General features: G+C 40.2%; 1 protein-coding gene and 1 non-coding gene across 5 annotated transcripts in view; one reads left to right on the top strand and one right to left on the bottom strand.

Moving 5' to 3' along the window:
* PLCB1 (phospholipase C beta 1) overlaps nucleotides 1-15,837 on the bottom strand; it is an 830,993-nt gene that overhangs the window by 447,384 nt on the left and 367,772 nt on the right. The gene's annotated exons all lie outside the window — the stretch shown is intronic.
* TRNAF-AAA (transfer RNA phenylalanine (anticodon AAA)) lies at nucleotides 14,791-14,862 on the top strand. Its single transcript has one exon. It is a non-coding gene; the product is annotated as a tRNA-Phe (tRNA).

Genomic DNA, 15,837 nt, shown 5'->3' with positions numbered 1-15,837 from the left:
GGGGTAGCAAAGAGTCAGACACAACTGAGCGACTGAACAACAGTTGGGAAATGTTGGTATCAAATATATGATAGAAGATATGTATTAATTATTATATTAAAACTAATATGGAGGTTGCATATGATATCTAATTAATACTGGGGCTCAGGACACACCACCCCAAAATATGGGACCATGACAAACTAAATATTTTAAATGAAAGGAGTTTGTAAAGTAGCATAAAGAGGAAGGTAATTGTGACTTCTCCTCTTCTCTTCTTCCCTGAAACAGGTTATAGAACTCTCCAGAGGGAAGTGCCCTCCTCCTGGAGGAAAGGAGCATCCTTACATCCAAAGATAAGGAGATGTCCAGAAGATTCGGAAAAAACAGGCCTTCCTAAGTTTGCCCCAATTTGTAACACCTACCTGTATCCCTGGATCTATCATATATCTATACACCTGTCACTCTTCAGCAAATATAGCATAAAATACTAATCAGCTATTTCTTTGGGTCTTGTTTTTTTCCTATGCAGGTTCTTGTGTCATGTAAAACTTACATTAAATTAATGTGTATGCTTTCCTCCTGTTAATCTGTCTCTATCACTTTAATTTTCAGATCTAGCCAGGGACTCTAAGCAGGTCAAAGAAAATGCTTTCCACCCCTACTCTAGCACACCACATATTGACCTGTTGTTACTAATCGGCAAATCTTAGTTATCATGACGAAGAAGAGGTGACAAGAATACACAGAAGACAGAAGACTATACAAAAAAGATCTTAATAGCCTGGATAACCACAGTGGTATGGTCATTCACCGAGATCCTGACATCCTGAAGTCTGAAGTCAAGTGGGCCTTAGGAAACATCACTACAAGTGAAGCTGGTGGAGGTGAGAGCGTCCCCGGTGAACTATTCAAACCCTGAAAGACAATGCTGCTAAAGCACTGCACGCAGTGTGTCAGCGAATTTGGAGAACTCAGCAGTGCAACAAGACTCGCAAAGGCCGTTCTCAGTCCAGTCCCAAGAGCAATGCCAAAAGTGTTCAAACTACCATACAACTGTGCTCATTTCACATGCTAGCAAGGTTATGCTCCAAAATCCTTCAAGCTATGCTCAGCAGTACAGGACCTGAGGACTTCTAGATTTACAAGCTGGGTTTAGAAATGGCAGAGGAACCAGAGATCAAATTGCCTACATTGGATGGATCATGGAAAAAGCAAGGGCCTTTCAGAAAAACATCTACTTCTGCTTCATTGACTACACTAAAGTTTTTGCGGGAGAAATATCAACAACCTCAGATAAGCAGATGACACCACCATTATGGCAGAAAGTGAAGAAGAACTAAAGAGCCTCTTGATGAAAGTGAAAGAGGAGAGTGAAAAAATTGGTTTAAAACTCAACATTCAGAAAACTAAGATCATGGCATCTGGTCCCATAACTTCATGGCAAATAGATGGAGAAACAATGGAAACAATGACAGATTTTATTTTGGGGGGCTCCAAAATCTCTTTAAATGGTGACTACAGCCATGACATTAAAAGATGCTTGTTTCTTGGAAGAAAAGTTATGATCAACCTAGATACCATATTAAAAAGTAGAGACGTTACTTTGCCAACAAAGGTCCATCTAGTCAAAGCAATGGTTTTTCCAGTAGTCATGTATGGGTGTGAGAGTTGGACTATAAAGAAAGCTGGGTGCTGAAGAATGATGCTTTTGAACTTTAGTGGTGGAGAAGACTCTTGAGAGTCTCTTGGATTGCAAGGTGATCAAATCGGTATATCCTAAAGGAAATCAGTCCTGAATATTCATTGGAAGGACTGATGCTGAAGCTGAAACTCCAGTACTTTGGCCATCTGATGTGAAGAAGTGACTCGTTGGAAAAGACCCTGATACTGGGAAAGATTGAAGGCAGGAGGAGAAGGGGACAACAGAGGATGAGATGGTTGGATGGCATCACTGACTCAATAGACATGAGTTTAAGCAAGCTCTGGGAGTTGGTGATGGACAGAGAGAGCTGATGTGCTACAGTCCATGAGTTAGCAAAGGGTAGGACACTACTGAGCAACTGAACTGAACTGAACTGAAAGTCTTTGTGTGGAACACAACAAACAGTGGAAAATTCTTAAAGAGACAGAAGTATCAGGCTACCCAACCTGTCTCCTGAGAAACCTGTATGTGGGTCAAGAAGCAGCTGTTAGAACTGGACATGGAACAGTTTACTGACTCAAAATCAGGAGAGTAGTATAACAAGCCTGTATATTGTCACCCTACTTATTTAACTTACATGCAGACTATATGAAGTGAACTGCCAGGCTGGATGAATCACAAGCTGGAATCTAGACTGGTGGGAGAAATATCAACAAGTTCAGGTATGTAGACGATGCCACTCAAATGGTAGAAAATGAGGAGAAACTAAAGAGCCTCTGGATGAGGGTAAAAGAAAAGAGTGAAAAAGCTGGCTTGAACTCAACATTCAAAAAGCTAAGATCATGGTACCCAGTTCCATCGTTTGATGGAAATTGAAGGGGAAACAGTAGAAGTAGTGACAGATTTTATTTTCTTGAGCTACAAAATCATTGTAGACTGTACCCATGAAATTAAAAGATTACACTCCTTGGAAGGAAAGCTATGACAAACCTGTGTATGCTAAGTCACTCCAGTCATATCTGACTCAGCAACCTTGGACCGTAGTCCACCAGGCTCCTCTGTCCATGGGATTCTCCAGGCAAGAATATTGGAGTGGGTTACCATTTCCCTCTCCAGGGGATCTTCCCAACCCAGGAATCAAACCCGAGTCTCCTGTCTTGCAGGCAGAGTCTTTACTGGCTGAGCTACAAGGGAAAACTCTCCCTTCCCCTTACCCCTTCCTTTATTCTTTCACTGTGGTCACTTCATTAATTACTCACTTTCAAACAAAAGCAAATGGTTAACAAGAGCAAAGTAAACAAACCTACAAAAATCATGACTCAATTTTTCCAACTCAATTATAAAGATACATAATCCAGTTCTAAAAAAAAAAAAAGAGAGAAAAGGATCTGAATAAATATTCTCCAAAATGAGAAACAGAAATGACCAATAGGCACATGTAAAGATGCTCAACATCTCTAAGATTAGGTAAATGCAAACGAGACATCAACTCATATCTAGTATAATGGTTATAAACAAAAAGACAAATAATCACAGGTGTTGCTGAGGATAGGCAGAAACTGGAATTGTAATGCTCTGCTGATGTGTGTGTGTTAGTCACTCAGTCGTGTCTGACTCTTTGTGACCCCACTAACTGCTGATAAGAATGTAAAAAATGCAACTCTTTGTGTACACAATCTGGAGCTCCCTTAAAATTTAAACACAGAGTTACCATATGACACTTTCCTTGGTATATAGCAGGGAAATGACATGGAAGAGAGGCAGTAAAGACACCGCAGATGTAAATGCTTCGGGACTGATTGACCCATCCTCATTTTAGGAAGGTGAACAAATCCTGAGGGATACCTAAAAGAAAACCCACATCTGGAGACATAACAGTGAAACTGCAGAACAAGCAAGATACCGTGAAAATGTTGTTTTTCAGTCACTAAGTTGTGTCCAGCTCTTTGTGATCCCATGGACTGCAGCCTGCAGCAGGCTTCCCTGTCCTTTGCTATCTCCCGGAGTTTGCTCAAACTCATGTCCATTGGATTGATGATTCCATCCAACCAACTGTCGCCCCCTTCTCACCCTGCCCTCAATCTTTCCCAGGACAGTGTTTTTGCCAATGAGTTGGCTCACTGCATCAGGTGGCCAAAGCATTGGAGCTTCAGCTTCAGCATCAGTTCTTCCAAGGAATATTCAGGATAGATTTCCTTTAGGATTGACTGGTTTGATGTCCTTTCTGTCCAAGGGAGTCTTCTCCATCAGCACAGTTCAAAAGCATAAATTCTTCAGTGCTCAGCCTTCTTTATGGTCCAACCCTCACATCTATTTATGACTATTGGAAAAACCATAGCTTTGACTATACAGACCTTTGTCAGTAAGTGATGTCTCTGTTTCTTCTTTTCATTTATTTTTATTAGTTGGAGTCTAATTACTTTACAATATTGTAGTGGTTTTTGTCATACATTGACATGAATCAGCCCATTATACAGAGTGAAGTAAGCCAGAAAGATAAAGACCAATACAGTATACTAACGCATATATATGGAATTTAGAAAGATGGTAACGATAACCTTATATGCAAAACAGAAAAAGAGACACAGATGTACAGAACAGACTTTTGGACTCTGTGGGAGAAGGCGAGGGTGGGATGTTTCGAGAGAACAGCATCGAAACATGTATATAATCTAGGGTGAAACAGATCACCAGCCCAGGCTGGATGCATGATACAAGTGCTTGGGCCTGGTGCACTGGGAAGACCCAGAGGTCTCTGCCTTTTAATATGTTGCCTAGGTTTGTCATAGCTTTTCTCCTAAGGAGCAGCCAGAAGAAAAGGTAACTTCAGGTAGAGCAACTGGACTGACAGCCAACTTGTCAACAACTTCAGTAGGTCCTAGACTGTGGGAGATCCTTGTCACTGTGCCAGGATGTAACCAGTGTCAACCCAGAACCAAAGCCCAGTGAGTCTTTCAGTATAAAGTATAAAATTATTTTCATTAAAAAAAGGTAAATGTTTAACAACAGATCCTAACTAGAGAAATTTGTATAGAATGCTCCAGGCAGAAGGAAAATAATTCCAAATGCAAATGCAAAGTCAGAGACACATAGAGAGGCAAACTAAGAAACTAGTAAACATATGAGTGAGTTTAAATAAGCATTGATTATATTAAAATATCTGTGTGGCAAAAGAAGATAAGAAATAAATATTGGATAATAGTTGAAATTTGAATGCTTAACATTTTTATTATTTAAGACAAATATAAAGATGTTGATTAAATAAGAATTAAGTATTAGGTTAAAATTTCTAGGATAACCAAGAGAGTAGAGAAAAGAATACAATATGCAAATTCAAACTAACTCAACAAGGAAAAGAAAAAGAATAAACCTGGAAAAACTGAGACAAATATAGAGCAGTGAAACATGAATGATTGTAGCTAATTGCATCAACATAAATAAATTGCAAGTAGCGATACTGAATGAAAAATCAAGTTTCACAGGAATGTATACAGTATGATTTCGTTTATATTCAGTGTGATTTTTTTGTCAAAGTCTCCTAAAACATGTAAAATTAAACAACATATTTTTAGAGCTTTTTGGTGTGTAGTACAACTATAAAGAGAAGGATGGGAAAAATAAGCATGGAATTCATAACAGCAGTTATTGCTAGGGAAGAAAAGCTGGAGATGAGGTGGGATACACAGACAGCTTCCAAGACAGGGCAAGTTGGTGGTGTTTATGTGTGTGCTTAGCTGCTCAGTCGTTTCCAACTCTATGACCACACGAACTGTAGCCTGCCAGGCTCCTCTGTCCATGGAATTTTCCAGACAAATATACTGTAGTGGATTGCCACTTCCTTCTTCATGGGATCTTCCTGACCCAGGGATTGAACCCACGTCTCCTGCATCTCCTGCACTGAATGTGGATTCTTTACCACTGCACCACTTGGGAAGCCCCATTTTATTATCATTTTATTATTCTTTGAATATTTTATATGTATTATAAACATTTCAGTATATATTCAATATACAATTAAAAGCATGTGTGTGCACGTACAAACACACAGACCCCCCCACCCCACACACACCCACTAATATGCTGCTCTGTGCCAGGTCAGATTGCTCCTGGAAAAATGCCTTTATTTGTAGAAACCTTAGTTTAAGGAGACAAATGAACATGATCTGAAAAAATAAAAGTCATCATGACAGGCAGGTGTCTAGAAACCAGAGGGCATTGGAAATATCATCACATTAACTAATGGCAGTTTCTCCATCAAAGAATGGAGAAGTTAAATGCCTTCAGGATTCTTTTTATAGCATTTGGGTGCTTTTTTTTTCATTTATTTTTATTAGTTGGAGGCTAATTACTATACAATATTGTAGGGATTTTTGCCATACATTGACATGAATCAGCCAAGGATTTACATGTGTTCCCCATCCTGATCCCCACTCCCGCCTCCCTCCCCATCCCATCCCTCTGGGTCTTCCCAGTGCACCAGCCCTGAGCACTTGTCTCATGCATCCAACCTGGGCTGGTGGTCTGTTTCACCCTTGAGAGTATACTTGTTTCAATGCTATTCTCTCAGAACAGCTATTTATAGTCAACTGGTTAGACGGATCCAAGGAAAAAGTTAGTATTGATCCATAGCAATTTATGAAGTCATATAGATTCAGTTTTATTAAAGGGCAGACATTCTGCTCTCTATCTCAGACATGATCCAGAGCTGAAATTTGGCAACTCAGGAAGAATTAAAATATTTGCATAAGGACAGATTTAGCCTTCTTATGGTATTTTTGGTGTTAGATAACTTTTGAAACATCTTATAGTCAGTCTTTGGAGAAGGAAATGGCAATCCACTCCAGTATTCTTGCCTGGAGAATTCCATGGAGAGAGGAACCTGGCAGGCTACAGTCCATGGGGTCGCAAAGAGTCAGCCACGACTGAGAGACTGAGCATATAATCAACATTGGGGCTTACCAAGTGGCACTAGTGGTAAAGAACCCGCCTGCAAATGCAGGGGATGTAAGAAATGTGGGTCTGATCCCTGGGTCAGGAAGATCTCCTGGAGGAGGGCATGGAAACCCATTTCAGTATTCTTGCCTGGAGAATGCCATGGACAGAGGAGTCTGGAGTGCTATAGTCCATGGGGTTGCAAAGATTGGAAACGACTGAAGTGACTTAGCATGCATGCATGCATGCATAGCCAATCTTCAGATATGAAAATTTCCCTTTGGGTCACTTTATACTTCACGGAAACATCTCTCTTGCTTTACAGATATCAGGCTTTCAGAGGCTCTCCAGGACTATGTTTTACATTTTTATGGTCATGTTTTACCCCCATAGGGTTATTTTTCACATGATATTTCTACAATAGCCTGCAATTCTCTGGTTTCCTCTTTGATAGTGGAACTCCTAATTATGGATGCTTGGCACAGAAAAAACAGCAAACATATAGGGTTGTCTTTTTCTTACATAACAATGTCTGCAGGTTTGTAGGACTATTACAGCTGTTTAGGGTTCTGGGTTCTCTAGGTTTTTCTGCTCTGATATTTTCATAGTGTGTATTTTGTCTCCATGATCACAAGATGGTTACCAGACCTCCATTTTTCATTTGAATGAGATTGGAATAACACAGAAAGGTATTCTCAGAATTCTTTGTTTTTCATTCATGGAAGGAGGTTCTCCATAATGTTTTCTGCTTATGGACCAGTGGTAGTTCATGGCCTATCACATTTGAGACATGATTAGGAAAATAAAGTATTTTTCATTCAAGTCTGACTGTGGAGGGAGGTGGGAAGAAAACACACTGCAGTGACGAGAGAGTCAGAGTTTAGGTCCTTTTTCCTGCCATAAAAACCCAGATCAAAGACAGCACTGATTTAGTCTTGAGAAATTGTTAACAGTTAACACACCATGTTGGTTTTTACTTTATACAGACTGGTTGATTTACTTTAAAATATAATTTATAGTGAAGGTAAAATGTCCGTAAAGAAACACTGATGAATGCAAAGAGGAAGATGGATTTTTCCATATCAAGTTTTAAACAAAACACTTAAACTATTTAATAAGGTCTATGGGGTTCCCTTGTGGCTCAGCTGATAAAGAATCTGCCTGCAATGTGGGAGGCCTGCATTTGATCCCTGCATTGGGAAGAACCCCTGAAGAAGGGAAGGGCTACCCACTCCAGTTTTCTGGCCTAGAAAATTCCATGAACTTTATAGTCCCATGGGGTCACAAAGGGCAACTTTCATGTCCATGGAACTTGTTTAAGAATATATAAAATCAGACAGCTGCATTATAAGCTATAAACACTTTAACTGAGAAACAAAAAATCAATCCACCCTATTTCAGAAATGGCTTGATTTGTCTTAATCAATCATTCTTAAATCATTCTGATGAAGCTCTCAGTTTAATGCATTTATAAATCATGATTGTACAAAGGTTACTGGATGGCTGCTCCAGGCCACCACCAGTAATAAGAAGGCCATCAATATTTTCAGAACTCAACACATTTGCAAACAAAAAAAAAAGAGCTTAAAAAGTTCATTCAGTCTCAATGGCAACTAATATGTTTATACATGTAAAGTGTTTAGAGTAGTCTGTATACTTGCTAAATGTTAGCTATTGTGATTTTTCTTATGCTCATGAAGCAAACAATGCTTTATCAAAAAAGGATGTGGGAAAAAAAGGCTATTCCAAAGCCAATCTGCTCAAGAAAATATGTCTGTTGTTCATTTCATCACTATAAACAAGTGGGACATTAGGTTTTTAGCAAGTTAGAGTAGGATATATTTAAGATGAAATGGATTCATACAATTCCAATTACACTTAGCAAGACATTTATGGCCCATATTTATTAGCGAATTAAATCAAAGAGCACACAATTCCTAAGCAAAAATACTACATCTATTTCCACAAAAAAAAAAGCAATGCAATGCCACACAGTGAGAGAAACGTGTAAAAGCCTTCCTCCTTGACCATCTGAACTGTTTTCTCCACATGAAGAAATATACAAACTGCACATGAGTTTGTGGTATCATTTCACTTCCCAATTAAGACTGCCATCCTGTCCACATAACGCATCTTTCTCTATTGGTTCACCAGAAATAAAAATATTTAGGGGAGGGAAAGAACACATGCAAATATAACAACAAAAGCTAGCATTTCCAGAACAAATATCACTTGAAAAAGTGATTTGGCAAAAATTCCATGTGAATAACACCTGTGAATAGCAACCCTATGTGATAGGTATTACCATAATCATGATTACTATTTTGAGATGAGGAAACTGATGCTTAGAGGGATTAAGTGACTTGTCAGAAATTATCCTATAATTGGTGGAGGCAGAACTACCTACAGGCTATGCCATGTAGCTTTAAAGTAAAATAATTTTTTGTTGTATGCCAATTCTATGAATCTGCTATCATAACTGGAGACTAGAACTTTCACTAGGGATGCTGTTTACATGGACACATAATGTTCTTAGCCCTATGCAAGATTCTGGAAGTTCAGAGATAAACATTAATAAAAAGCCCTCAATCTTGAGATCACCCTTCTCAAGACTGGGGAAAACCAATGAACTATAAAGACCTTATTGTAAGTCCTCTGATGTCATCAAATATTGTGGGCAGCTATTAAAATACAGACTAATTAAAATTCAGTAAAATAAAATTTCAGTTTCCCAGGTACACTATCCACATTTCAAGTGCTCCATACTCACACGGGGCAGTGGTCACTGCTTTGGACAATGTGGACATGGAATATTTTAACTGCTGCAGAAAGTCCCATGAAAAGGCACTACTCGAGGGCCTTGGGACTCACCGTTGCCCTTAGCATCATCTCATCACCTGGGAGCTGGCTAGTCATGAAGAACCTCAGGCCCCAAACCAAACCTACTGAACCAGAACAACTGCAAAAGCCCCCAGTGATTCCTATGAACACTCAAATCTTAAATGGGGTGTTTTATAGAAAAGCTTCAAGTTTTTCTCACTCAAACCAAGTAAAATATGTGAGATGGTGAGTGGGTGGAAGAGGGCAACAGTGAGGAATATTTAGAAGACTATAGAGGATTTTATATCCAGAACAAACACTAGAAGATCAATAATAACAGACTTCCCTGGTGGTCCAGTGGCTGATAATCCACCTGCCAATGTAAGGGACGTGGATTCGACCCGTGGTCCAGAAGGATCCCACCTGCTGCAGAGCAACTGGGCCTGTGTGCAAAAATTACTGAGCCTGTGCTCTGGGGCCTGTGAGCTGCAATAACTGAGTCCATATGCCTAAAGCCCATGCTCTGCAACAGGAGAGGCCACCGCAGCGAGAAGCCTGAGCACCTCGGTTAGAGAGCAGCCCCCTCTCACTGCAGCTGGAGGGGTCTGTGCACAGCAGTGAAGATCGAGCTCAGCTAAATAAATAAATAAATTTTTAAAAGGTCAATAATAAAAATAATGGTCATCAAATATGGATAACCTACATACCAAGCAGCAGAGACTTTGCACATGTTAAAAGCAATCGCTTCTTGTGGACAGAATTTGAACAGTGCTTGATGCAAACAGTACATTCACCTTGTGTTCTGATAAATGTTTGAGAAGAGGGAATGTTTTCAACGAAACTTGAGCAATTAGAATAATCTCTAGGAGGAGTTCACAGAGCTCTGAGCATCTGTACTTGAGGCAGATGCACTGAGGGTCAGCAGCCATGTACCTAAAATTTATGCTCTAAGCCATGACTAAGAAGAGGATCACCTCCCCGCTCTGAAGGAAGGCCAGGAAAGTAGTTGCAGGGCCCCTTCTGATTGCTCTTGGATGATGTCAACGTGTGACTACAGCCAGAAGTCTAGAAAATGCTGTGAATGCTATGACTAAGAAGGATGTACTGGAAATCAGAACCCACACTGATAATATCTCTGCTATTGCCTTATTCTAACCTTGAGTATAGAAGAAAATCTCTACCACTTTTCTATTAATAAAGACGATCTGCACAAATAAGTCTTTTCTATCCATAGAAACCAAACTGGTTTAGGAACACAATACATTAGTTCACAAACATCTCCTAAATTAAGAATTCACTGAAATTGGCATAATATGAATGTAATTCAGTCATCTCATATTTACACTCATCAAATTTGAGGAAGATATTGCATAGTAACTTGATTACACATCTTTCACTAATTCTAGGAAATCCTACTGGTGAATATACTTTCATTCATCACTCCAAGGTAATTTTTAGAAACCCTCATTAAGAGTTGTACCATTCAAAGTAGTGGTTTGTGAAATAACTTTGAACATAGTGGGGGCATGTAGAAGTGTTGTGACCTCCAGGGAATATCATAGCATGCAATGGTTTCAATGATCTGAGGTCATCTGAAGTTCCTGTAACAATCTCAATAGATAATTTACATGGTCACACTTTTCATGAGCATTATGGTAGTCACATTAAAAATGTTAGTTTAAACAGTGTCACACACCTATTTCATAAAAGCATACTTAACTATCATTCTCTTAATACTTGAAAACTTATACTATATGAGAGCATTTATTAGTGGCCCTAAATCAAGTCTACACACAAAATTCAAGTGACCAGAACCTGGTAACAACAATAAAGGCAGCTGCAACACATGACAGACTACAGTCTCAAGCATCAAGTTACAAAGGACCAAACCACAAAAGTAAATAAGTACTCAATGTCAATAATTTACTATATAACGATTCTCTCAGTTCAGTTCAGTCGCTCAGTAATGTCCAACTCTTTGTGACCCCATGAATCGCAGCACACCAGGCCTCCCTGTCCATCACCAACTCCCAGAGTTTACTCAAACTCATGCCCTTTGAGTCGGTGATGCCATCCAGCCATCTCATCCTCTGACATTCCCTTCATGTCCGGCCCCCAATCCCTCCCAGCATCAGGGTCTTTTCCAATGAGTCAACTCTTAGCATGAGGTTGCCAAAGTATTGGAGTTTCAGCTTCAGCATCAGTCCTTCCAATAAACACCCTGGACTGATCTCCTTTAGGATGGACTGGTTGGATATCCTTGCAGTCCAAGGGCCTCTCAAGAGTCTTCTCCAAAACTACAGTTCAAAAGCATCAATTCTTTGGTGCTCAGCTTTCTTCACAGTCCAACTCTCACATCCATACATGACCACTGGAAAAACAATAGCCTTCACTAGATGGACCTTGGTTGCCAAAGTAATGTGTCTGCTTTTTAATATGCTATCTAGCTTGGTCATAACTTTCCTTACAAGGAGTAAGTATCTTTTAATTTTATGGCTGCAATCACCATCTGCAGTGATTGGGGAGCCCCCCAAAATAAAGTCTGACACTGTTTGCACTGTTTTCCCAACTGTTTCCCATGAAGTGATGGGACTGGATGTCATGATCTTAGTTTTCTGAATGTTGAGCTTTAAGCCAACTTTTTCACTCTCCTCTTTCACCTTCATCAAGAGGCTTTTAAGTTCCTCTTTACTCTCTGCCATAAGGGTGGTGTTATCTGCATATTTGAGGTTATTGATATTTCTCCAGGCAATCTTGATTCCAGCTTGTGCTTCTTCCAGCCCAGCGTTTCTCATGATGTACTCTGCAGATAAGTTAAATAAGCAGGGCGACAGTATATAGCCTTGACACATTCCTTTTCCTATTTGGAACCATTCTGTTGTTCCATGTCCAGTTCTAACTGTTGCTTCCTGACCTGCATATAGGTTTCTCAAAGGCAGGTCAGGTGGTCTGGTATTCCCATCTCTTGAAGAATTTTCCACAGTTTATTGTGATCCACACAGTCAAAGGCTTTGGCATAGTCAATAAAGCAGAAATAGATGCTTCTCTGGAACTCTCTTGCTTTTTCGATGATCCAGGGTATGTTGGAAATTTGATCTCTGGTTCCTCTGCCTTTTCCAAAACCAGCTTGAATGCCTGGAAGTTCATGGTTCATGTATTTCTGAAGCCTGGCTTGGAGAATTTTGAGCATTACTTTACTAGCATGTGAGATGAGTGCAATTGTGTGGTAGTCTGAGTATTCTTTGGGATTGCCTTTCTTTGGGAATGGAATGAAAACTGACCTTTTCCAGTCCTGTGGCCACTGCTGAGTTTTCCACAACTGCTGGCATATTGAGTGCAGCACTTTCACAGCATCATCTTTCAGGATTTGAAATAGCTCAACTGGAATTCCATCACCTCCACTAGCTTTGTTCATAGTGATGCTTTCTAAGGCCCACTTGACTTCACATTCCAGGATGTCTGGCTCTAGATGAATGATCACAGCCTCGTGATTATCTGGGTAGTGAAGATCTTTTTTGTACAGTTCTTCTGTGTATTTTTGCCACCTCTTCTTAATATCATCTGCTTCTTTTAGGTCCATACCATTTCTGTCCTTCATCAAGCCCATCTTGGCATGAAATGTTCCCTTGGTATCTCTAATTTTCTTGAGGAGTTCTCTAGTCTTTCCCATTCTGTTGTTTTCCTCTATTTCTTTGCATTGATCGCTGAGAAAGGCTTTCTTATCTCTCCTTGCCTTTCTTTGGTACTCTGCATTCAAATGGGAACATCTTTCCTTTTCTCCTTTGCTTTTCGCTTCTCTTCTTTTCACAGCTATTTGTAAGGCCTCCTCAGACAGCCATTTTGTGTTTTTGCATTTCTTTTCCATGGGGATGGTTTTGATCCCTGTCTCCAAAACTACCCAGTTGTGGATGTGACTGGTGATAGAAGCAAGGTCCAATGCCGTAAAGAGCAATACTGCATAGGAACCTGGAATGTTAGATCCATGAATCAAGGCAAATTGGAGGTGGTCAAACAGGAGACGGCAAGAGTGAACATCGACAATCTAGGAATCAGCAAACTAAAATGGACTAGAATGGGTGAATTTAACTCAGGTGACCATTATATCTACTACTGTGGGCAGGAATCCCTTAGAAAAAATGGAGTAGCCATCATGGTCAACAAAACAGTCCTAAACGCAGTACTTGGATGCAATCTCAAAAACGACAGAATCATCTCTGTTTGTCTCCAAGGCAAACCATTCAATATCACGGTAATCCAAGCCTATGCCCCAACTAGTAATGCTGAAGAAGCTGAAGTTGAATGGTTCTATGAAGACCTACAACACCTCTTAGAACTAACACCCAAAAAAGGATGTCCTTTTCATTATAGGGGACTGGAATGCAAAAGTAGGAAGTCAAGAAACACCTGGAGTAACAGGCAAATTTGGCCTTGGAGTATGGAATGAAGCAGGACAAAGGTTAACAGAGTTTTGCCAAGAGCGAAGAGTTCTGCCATAGCAAACACCCTCTTCCAACAACACAAGAGAAGACCCTACACATGGACATCACCAGATGGTCAACACCGAAATCAGATTGATTATATTCTTTTCAGTCAAAGATGGAGAAGCTCTATACAGACAGCAACAACAAGACTGGGAGCTGACTATGGCTCAGATCATGAGCTCCTTATTGCCAAATTCAGACTTAAATTGAAGATGGTGGGGGAAACCACTAGACCATTCAGGTATGACCTAAATCAAATCCCTTACGATAATACAGTGGAAGTTAGAAATAGATTTGAGGGACTAGATCTGAAAGACAGAGTGCATGATGAATGATTCTCTAGGAACTATATTAATCCCTGTCCAAAGAATATGATTGAAAAGCAAAGGATGACTTCCATACAAATGCACATTCAGATCCAATAAATTACTATGCAAATTCCTTTTGATAAAATTAACTTGCTTAGCCAAAACTTTTCTTTGGAGATAAGTAGACAGATTTCCATGATTTAGCTGCATAAGGGTTTTTTTGGTTCACATTGTAGCTCATTGTTTTCCTACAAAGATGGATATGAATAAATACCACTGTCACCTCCTTCCCTTCAAACCAATCACATTTTTCAGAGATACTGCTGGACCTCAGCTTTGACACTGTCTAATGCTGTAGCTCCAGTACTTTGGCCACTTCATGCGAAGAGTTGACTCATTGGAAAAGACCCTGATGCTGGGAGGGATTGGGGGCAGGAGGAGAAGGGGGCGACAGAGGATGAGATGGCTGGATGGCATCACTGACTCGATGGGCATGAGTTTGAATAAACTCCGGGAGTTGGTGATAGACAAAGAGGCCTGGCGTGCTGCAATTCATGGGGTCACAAAGAGTCGGACACGACTGAGTGACTGAACTGAACAGAACTGAATGCTAAAGCTGAGGGCTTCCCTGGTAGCTCAGACGGTAAAGCATCTGCCTAAAATGCAGGAGACCCGGGTTCAATCCCTGGGTCGGGAAGATCCCCTGGAGAAGGAAATGGCAACCCACTCCAGTATTCTTGCCTGGAAAATCCCATGGACTGAGGATCCTGGTAGGCCACAGTACATGGGGTCGCAAAGAGTCAGACACGACTGAGTGACTTCACTCACTCAATGCTGAAGCTGAAGCTCCAATACTTTGGTCACTTGATGCCCAGAGCTGACTATTGGGAAAGACCCTGATGCTGGGAAAAATTGAGGGCAAGAGGAGAAGGGGGCGACAGAAGATGAGATGGTTGGGTGACATCAGTGATTCGATGGACATGAATTTAAGCAAACTCATGGAAATAGTGATGGACTATCTCTCTCTGGTGTGCTGCAGTTCATGGAATCACAAAGAGTCAGACATGACTTAGCAACTGAACAACAACAACATCAATGTAACCTTATGCCTCCATGTAAAATCTTGACAAGCAATTTACATTTTGTCCGACATTGACTTTTAATTCTGTTGAAATAGAATTTAAACATTTCATAAAGTGAACACTATGTTATTAGAATATTTGGTAGAGTGTCAAGCTCTACACAAACATTTCATGCATCTGAGTGATCTCCTTTCCGGAGTGGATGGCCCATTAATATCACTGTTTTTAACTAAGAAAAGTTATCTTTGAAGGTCAGATTCTTTATCTGTAAAGGAAGAAGTTACATAAGAATCAAGAACTACAATCTTACACATCTTTCATCTCAGGCAGTTGATGTCAGTGAGGTCATCATTGACCAAACAGGATAAGCGGCAGTAATGGACTGTGGAACTCGAGTACCTGTTTCATCTGAGAATGGTGGCGTCACCTAGTGTTTAAGGGTAAAAGCTTTGGACATTTCTTTGGGCAAGGAAATCTACTTCCCCTTGGAGCCAGCATGTCCAGACCTATGTGGAAGGTTCTCTTTCTATACATTAAGCAAAGGACTTATCATTGTTGACAGATAAAGAAGCTGGGACATTGGAATTTAT

The sequence above is a fragment of the Muntiacus reevesi genome, chromosome 2 (assembly GCF_963930625.1).
Source record: "Muntiacus reevesi chromosome 2, mMunRee1.1, whole genome shotgun sequence".
NCBI classification, from domain to species: domain Eukaryota; kingdom Metazoa; phylum Chordata; class Mammalia; order Artiodactyla; family Cervidae; genus Muntiacus; species Muntiacus reevesi.
The sequence above is the reverse complement of the archived record's forward strand: the minus strand, read 5'-3'. Positions and strand labels throughout refer to the sequence as shown.